Here is a 9101-nt window from a genome sequence, read left to right as displayed (position 1 = left end):
TAGGCGCGCCCCCCTGCCTTGTGAGCACCCCAGAGGTCCACCGACATACCCCTTGCACCCATATATACCTACGTATCCTAAAACTTCCAGAACAGAAGATAGATCAGGAGTTCCGCCGCCGCAAGCCTCTGTAGCCACCAAAAACCAATCGGGACCCTGTTCCGGCACCCTGCCGGAGGCGGATCCCATCACCGGAGGCCATCTTCATCATCCCAGCGCTATCCATGACGAGGAGGGAGTAGTTCACCCTCGGGGATGAGGGTATGTACCAGTAGCTATGTGTTTGATCTCTCTCTCATGTTCTCTCTTGTGTTCCCTCTATGGCGCGATCTTGATGTATCCCGAGCTTTTCTATTGTAGTTGGATCTTATGATGTTTCTCCCCCTCTACTCTCTTGTGATGAATTGAGTTTCCCCTTTGAAGTTATCTTATCGGATTGAGTCTTTTATGAGAACACTTGATGTATGTCTTGCCGTGATTATCTGTGGTGACAATGGGATATCATGTGCCACTTGATGTATGTTTTGGTGATCAACTTGCGGGTTTCGTGACATTGGGAACCTATGCATAGGGGTTGGCACACGTTCTTGACTCTCCGGTAGTAGCTTTGGGGCACTCTTTGAAGTACTTTTATGTTGGTTGGATGAATCTGAGATTGTGTGATGCATATCGTATAATCATGCCCACGGATACTTGAGGTGACAATGGAGTATCTAGGTGACATTAGGGTTTTGGTTGATTTGTGTCTTAAGGTGTTATTCTAGTACGAACTCTTTTATAGATCGATCCGAAAGAATAACTTTGAGGTGGTTTCGTACCCTACCATAATCTCTACGTTTGTTCTCCGCTATTAGTGGCTTTGGAGTGACTCTTTGTTGCATGTTGAGGGCTTGTTATATGATCTATCTATGTTATTATTGTTGAGAGAACTTGCACTAGTGAAAGTATGAATCCTAGGCCTTGTTTCCTACCATTGCAATACCGTTTACGCTCACTTTTACCACTTGTTACCTTGCTGTTTTTATTATTTCAGATTACAAAAACCTATATCTACTATCGATTTTGCACTTGTATCTTCATCTCTTCGCCGAACTGGTGCACCTATACAATTTACCATTGTATTGGGTCTCTTGGGGACACAAGAGACTCCTTGTTATTTGGTTACAGGGTTGTTTGAGAGAGACCATCTTCATCCTACGCCTCCTACGGATTGATAAACCTTAGGTCATCCACTTGAGGACATTTGCTACTGTCCTACAAACCTGTGCACTTGCAGGCCCAACAACGTCTACAAGAAAAAGGTTGTGTAGTAGACATCAACCCCCTAATCCAGGACTACCTCAACGTGCATCATGTCGATTGCAGAGCGGACCTCTAGGTCTTTCCAGTAGTGTACGTCCCAAAATATAGATTTCTTCTTCCACATGGGTGCGCGTCCGTCAGCGTCATTTGGAACAGATTGTCCACCAGGACCCTTTCCGAAGATTACCTTTAAATCCTTGACCATATCATGTACATCATCACTAGTACAGTGGCCAGGCTTCTTCCAGTGATCTGCCTCACCTTTGAAATGCTTGCCTTTCTTTCTTACGGGATGACTGCTCGGAAGAAATCGACGATGTCCTAGGTACATATTGTTCTTATAATTATCCAAATATATACTATCGGTATCATCCAAACAGTGCGTGCATGCGTGGTATCCCTTGTTTGTCTGTCCTAAAAGGTTACTGAGAGCAGGCCAATCATTGATGGACACAAACAGCAATGCATGTAGGTCAAATTTCTCCTGTCTGTGCTCATCCCACGCACGTACACCTTTTTCATTCCACAACTGTAAGAGTTCTTCAACTAATGGCCTTAGGTACTCATCAATGTCGTTGTCGGGTTGCTTAGGGCCTTGGATGAGCACTAACATCATAATGAACTTCCGCTTCATGCACAACCAATGAGGAAGGTTATACATACATAGAGCCACAGGCTAGGTGCTATGATTGCTGCTCTGCTCCCTAAAAGGATTAATGCCGTCTGCGCTTAGACCAAACCATACATTCCTTGCATCACCTATGAAGTCCTCCTAGTACTTTCTCTTGATTTTTCTCCACTGCGACCCGTCAGCGGGCACTCTCAACTTCCCATCTTTCTTACGGTCTTTTATATGCCATCGCATCAACTTGGCATGCTCTTTGTTTTGGAACAAACGTTTCAACCATGGTATTATAGAAGCATACCACATCACCTTTGCAGGAATCTTCTTCCTGGGGCGCTCTCCCTCCACATCACCATGGTCATCTTGGCTGATCTTATAGCGTAATGCACCGCATACTGGGCATGCGTTCAAATACTCGTACTCACCGCAGTAGAGGATGCAGTCATTAGGGCATGCATGTATCTTCTGCACCTCTAATCCTAGAGGGCAGACAGCCTTCTTTGCTTCGTACATACTCTCAGGCAATTCGTTGTCCTTTGGAAGCATCTTCTTTAACATTATCAGCAACTTTCCAAATCCCTTGTCAGACAATACCATTCTCAGCCTTCCATTGCAGCAATTCCAGTGTGGTGCCCAGCTTTTTCTTGTCAGCTTCACAATTTGGGTACAACAATTTCTTGTGTTCCTCTAACATGCGGTGCAACTTCAGCCTCTCCTTCTCACTTGCGCAGTTTCTCTTTGCATCGGCAATGGCCCGACCTAGATCATCAGCGGGCTCCTCTGATGCCTCTTCTTCAGCTTATTCCCGCATTGCCGGCTAGGCTTCTTCCCGCATTACCGGCTTAGCTTCTTCCCCCATTGTTGTACCATCGTATTCAGGGAACCCATGGCCAGGATAGCTATCATCGTCCTCTTCTTCTTCATTGTCTTCCATCATAGCCCCTCTTTCTCCATGCTTGGTCTAAACATTATAGTGGGGCATGAAACCGGACTCAAACAGGTGGACGTGAATAGTTTTTGACTTAGAGTAATTCCGATCATTCTTACAGCCAGCACATGGACAAGACATAAAACCATCCGCCAGCTTGTTTGCCTCAGCCGCAAGCAGAAAAGGACGCACGCGATTAGGAAACTGGGGAGAGCACCGGTCATCGTACATCCATTGTCGGCTCATCTTCATTACACAACACCGAAAAAACCAAATTAATACAAGTTCATACATAAAGTTCCATAACACTTATTCTCATAAAACAACATACAAACTCTCTAGCTAAAGCATTTAAATGCAATAACAAATGAGATCAAGATCGGAAATAAGGTAACAATTGATCCAACAGCATAATGATACCAAGCCTCACTATCAATGGCATATTTTCTAATCTTTCTAATTTTCAAGCGCATTTTCAGATTTGGAGCTCAAACCTGCACTCCTTGTTCACCTAGTTATGGCTTCATTGCCAAAAGATTTTCACACTTTTGTTGTCAACTACAACATGTCGACTGATAAATGGGACATTGAAAACACTATAGCCATGTGTGTGCAAGAAGAGGAAAGACTTAGAACCTCAAATGGTGGTTCTCTGAACTATGTGAATGATAATAAGAAAAAGAACTTCAATCAAAGTTGCAAAGGTTCCCCTTCAAAGCCACATGGAAAAGCTCACACGCACTATCAACATCAACAAAAGTCTCTTCCAGTGGACAAAGATACATGTCTCCATTGTAAGAAGACTGGGCACTACAAGAAAGATTGCCCTATTTGGCTAAAGTCAATAATGGCAACAAGAGGTAACAACATTGTTTCCTTTGTAAATGAATCCTTGTATACACAATTTTGCGAAATCTACTTGGTGGATTTCCTCAGGTGCAACTGTTCATGTTGCCAATTCATTATAGGGATTCCATTCGACGCGGACTACACAAAGAAGTGAAAGATGCATTGAAGTTGCAAATGGAGTTCAAGCAGAAGTTGAAGCTGTCGCTGACATCCCCCTGGAGTTAGCTAGATGGATTCAAGCTTCTTCTTACAGATGTTTTATATATTCCTTCATTACACAAAAACTTGATTAGTGTTTCATGCTTGCATAAAGATCATTATGAATGTCACTTTGGACATGGCAAGTGTGTCATATGGTTTAATAATACTCATGTTGGTGTTGCTTTCCTACACAATGAGCTTTATTTATTATCACTACGTGAAAAAGTGTATTCTGTGTGTAATGTGAATGAGGATGTTTCTGCGGAGGATAAAGAACAAAAGAAAAGAAAGAGAACTCATGACTTATCGAAGTTATGGCACTGTCTCTTGGACATATTTCGAAGGGGAGAATAGAAAGACTAGTTAAAAATGAAATTCTTCCTCCATTAGAGTTCTCAGACTTAGAACAATGCATAAATTGCATTAAAGGAAAGTATGCAAAACAAATCAAAATGGGTGCAAACCATAGCACAGGAACACTAGAAATCATCCACACGGACAACTGTGGACCATTTCCTATGAAAAGTGTGGATGGATATGACTCATTCATAACATTCATAGATGATTACTCCCGATATGATTATATTTATCCAATCAAAGAAAGACCTGAAGCATTGGATAAATTTAAGATATTCAAAGCTGAAGTTGAAAACAACATGATAAAAGAATAAAGATAGTAAGATCTGACCGTGGGGGGAGTACTACGGTCGGCACACTCCATATGGCCAAGTCCCTGGACCTTTTGCAAAGTTCTTATAGGAGACTAGCATAGTGGCCCAGTATTGAATGTCGGGCGAGCCTCAGCAAAATGGAGTAACTGAAAGGCATAACCGTACACTTATGGATATGGTGCGCAACATGATGAGTTACTCCACCTTGCCATTGGGATTATGGATGGAGGCGCTTAAAACCGCCATTCACATTCTCAATAGAGTACCAAGCAAGTCGGTGCCTAAAACACTGTACGAGTTGTGGACAAGAAGAGTGCCCTCCCTAAAACACTTAAGGGTGTGGGGGGTCCCATCTGAGGCCAAAGTGTTTAATCCAAATATTGCAAAGTTAGATCCCAAAATAGTTAGTTTCCACTTCATTGGCTATCCTGATAGATCAAAAGGTTTTCATTTCTACTGTCCAAAGAGATACACAAAGTTTGTAGAAACAAGACATGCAGTCTTCTTAGAGGACGAAATGATGAGGGGTAGCATGGTAGCTCGAAAAATTGATCTTGAGGAGAAGACGGTGCATGCACCTAATACAATGATCGATTCAGGAGCCATTTTCTCCCTACCTTCTGTACCTGCACCAACAATCCCTGAGGTTGCGGTGCAAGCACCTGTTGTAACTCCACCCATGACAACTATGGGAGAAGATCCGGAACCTGTCCATTAGGAGCCGACTGAACCCGTTATTGAGCATGTGGGGGAGGTGCAGCAGCCACTTTTAGAAGATGTGCCGGAAGGTGAGCCATAGAACGAGCCTAGGAATGAGGCCCTTAGAAGGTCTACAAGACCCAAAAAGTCAGCTATTTCTAGTGATTATAAAGTATATAACACATAAATAGTTCGTATGGAAGGTGATCCCACTTCATATGAAGAAGCCATGAGAATCCCTCACTCATCAAAGTGGCTGGAGGCAATGGAAGACGAGATGAAATAGATGAGTTCCAAAGATGTTTGGGACTTAGAGAATATTCCTAAAGGAGCCAAAAGTGAAGGCTGTAAATGGGTCTACAAAACTAAGTATGATTCTAAAGGGAATGTAGAAAAGTACAAAGCATGACTTGTGGCAAAAGGATTTACACAAAGAGAAGGGATAGATTACAATGAGACATTTTCCCCAGTCTCATGTAAGGATTCCTTCAGAATCATAATGGCATTTGTTGCACATTTTGATTTAGAGTTACATCAAATGGATGTAAAGACGACATTTCTGAACGGGGAATTAAAAGAAAAAGTGTACATGAAACAACACAAGGGTTTTATTCTAGAAGGCAAGGAAGATATGGGATGCCGCGTGAAGAAATCCATTTATGGATTAAGGCAAGCCTCTAGACATTGGTATCTAAAGTTTAATGAAACAATTATAACTTTTGGATTTAAAGAGAATGTTGAGGATAACTGTGTTTATGGAAAGTTTAAAAATGGAAATTTATTTTCCTAATCTTGTATGTGGATGATATCTTGCTTGCTAGCAGTGATGTTAATCTGCTACAAGAAACGAATAAGTTCTAGTCCTCAAATGTTGATATAACAGATCTTTGTGAAGCATCATATGTCTTGGGCATAGAAATTCACCGAGATAGGAAAAATGGAGTTTTAGGACTATCACAGAAGGCATATTCAAAAAAGGTTCTTAAAAAGTATAATATGCATGCGAGTAAAGCCACACATGCTCCTATAGTCAAGGGAGACAGTTTGGGAAATTCCAATGTCCCAAGAACCAGTACAAGATCGATCAAATGAAAGCAGTACCATATGCTTCGGCTGTTGGAAGGTTGCAGTATGCACAAGTGTGCACTCACCCTGACTTCGATTTTATCACTTGGGTACTCTGTAGATATCAAGAAAATCTAGGCAAAGAGCATTGGAAGATGGTAAAGAAAGCATTGAGTTATGCGCAAGGCACGAAGGACCACATGCTAACATACAGGAGATCCGATTCCCTAGAGATAAGAGGGTATTCAAACGCAAATTTTGTGGGAGACAGAGATGATAGAAAATCCACGTCAGGATATGTGTTCACTCTCGCTGGTGGGGCTATTTCGTGGAGAAGCTCCAAACAGTCAATAGTTGCATCATCCATGATATATGCAGAATTTATAGCATGCTATGAGGCCACGGGGAAGGCGATATGGTTAAAGAAATTTATACCCGACTTGAAAGTGGTAGATTGTATTGACAAACCACTAAAGATGTACTGTGACAACCACCCCACAATATTCTATGCTCACAACAACAAGCCAAGTAATGCTGCCAAAACAATAGAGATAAAGTATTATGTTGTGATAGATAAAATCCATGATCACACTATAAGTCTCGAGCATATAAGGACAAAGGATATGCTTGCGGGTCCGCTTATGAAAGGCTTACCACCCAATGTGTTCAAGGAACACTTAGCCGGCATGGGTTTAAGGGAAAACCTATGATTCCTGGATCATAAGAGGCCCAGAAAGAACATAATTTGTTTCAAAATAGAGAGGTATGTTGTAGCTGTCTCATTCTATTGGCAATTGAGCTGTGATGATGAAACATGCTCTATGTACTAATCGGTGATGAAACTTGTAAAGTATAAAGTATCAAGATAAAAGGAAATTTGAGATCAAGGGGGAGAATGTTAGGTTGATCTCCTCCCGATCGAGCCCAACGGTTCGACGGGCCCTTGACTCGCGCCCTGATCATGGGTGCCCAACCGAACTCTGGTTGGTGGGCCCCTGTCACCACGCTACATAAAGAGGTGGGGGGCCGGATGCACACGATACGAGGTTCATCGTGCGCTGCAGCCCCCAATTGACACCCCTACCGATCTAGGGTTAGCGTAGTACCTTCTGAAGAGAGCTAGGTGCGTGCGTGCTATGGAGAACGGCAACACCTTCTCTTCCGGCATCGGCAGGGACACTTTGCCCCAGGAATTCTCCGTGGGGATGAGGTTCCTCGTGGTGGAGGACGACCAGAACGACTTCGAGGACTTGACGCAAATCCTCGAGAGGTGCGGCTACAAAGGTACCTGGGTGGCCATCTTAGATCTGTTCGCCTCAGTTTTGCATGTCTCCTCTACCTGTTCTTGTGAGATTTGGATCACCTTGTATGTATGTGTTTGTGTCATGTAGTGACGGCGAAAGCGTCACCGAGAGAAGCGCTGAAAGAGGTGGAGGAGACGGGAGAGGAATTTCACTTCGACATCATCATGACTGTCATGCATGGTGGTGAAGGAGGAGCTGGATTCGATGGTTTTGACCTCCTCGAGTGCGTTCGGGACCGTTACCCGGTCAGAGTATTCGATATGTCGCACATATATGCATGCATGGTTACTGTAAGGTTAGTATCGGTACATACTGATGTGCAATCCTGCATATGTTTGTGTAGTTTTCTCCAGCGCCTATTCCAAGAATATGGTGATGAGGACAATCAATGAAGGCGCATGCTGCTTCATGGCAAAGCCAATGTGCTACCAGGAGGTGCGCAATATCTGGTTCCATGTCATGCAAAGGGGATTAGAAGTGGACGGCCCTGCAGAGGGGCTACAAGGTGCGTCACATATGGTCAACCATCTTTACTATCTCCACCATATTTGGCTATTTGTTGTGGCTGCATTGTATATGATGTGTATCTACTCTGTTAATTAGTTGAGTTTCATGCTGGCATCCGTCGGCGTGAGTTTCATGTTATTTGTTGACTGTTTTCAAATTTTGTCTTTGTTTCAAAGCTTTACATTGGTTATGATTAATATAATTTCATTAAAGGAATGATTTCAGTCGAGCTTGGCCTAATTAATGTAGGACATTACACTAGCCTCGATCGATGTAGTATAATGAAGGTACTACTCCAATCGGGCAGCTGATTGGCGCTTGCGTTGACCGATTTGACAGCTCGCCATATGTCGCAGTGGGCCCTATGTGAAGTGCCCCCCTTGCCTTATCCTTATCTATTCATCTTCCCCTACTCATCCCCTTCCCTCACCCCTCCTACCTCGCGCTATACTCCATCATCACCTACCAAATGTTGCTTGCCCCGATCACCTCCTCCATCTCTAGGCTATCAGACCACCACCGTCCGCTAATCCCCATGACACATGCTACTTCAAGGGGGTGTTGTGTTGGAGCAACCCACTAGACCACCACTAGACCACCGCTTGCCCACTGGAGGCTACAGATTCCAATTGGTGTTTTACGACAAAACTACTTGAGAGGACTAATGTATGGAATGAGTTTATTTCGGGGGCTAGGACTAATTTTCATATTCAAGCCTTTGGCTAAAGGTGAAGTATCATTCATGACCCCACAAACTCCTTTTCTAGTTTTTGTCCTCTTCAAGCTCTTAACATGTATTTTCCTAGGCTTTTACTGAATCCAAGGTTCACATTAAGTGTAGGACAATTGTACTATGAAATGCGGCAAGAGCTAAGTACTTTGGTTAGATTATAAGACAAAGTCCTCCAAAGTCGAATATCCAATTCTGAGTCTAGGCTCATTTGCACCTG

The 9101-nt window shown here is 43.1% G+C and overlaps 1 pseudogene; it reads left to right on the top strand.

Annotated features, from left to right (window-relative positions):
* The window catches only part of LOC119320598, a 34932-nt pseudogene extending 26635 nt beyond the window's left edge, over window positions 1–8297 (top strand).
* The last annotated feature ends 804 nt before the right edge of the window (window positions 8298–9101 follow it).

This window comes from Triticum dicoccoides, chromosome 6B (assembly GCF_002162155.2).
Source record: "Triticum dicoccoides isolate Atlit2015 ecotype Zavitan chromosome 6B, WEW_v2.0, whole genome shotgun sequence".
Classification (NCBI taxonomy): Eukaryota; Viridiplantae; Streptophyta; class Magnoliopsida; order Poales; family Poaceae; genus Triticum; species Triticum dicoccoides.
Note: the sequence above shows the minus strand (reverse complement) of the source record. Positions and strands in the feature narration are given on the sequence as shown.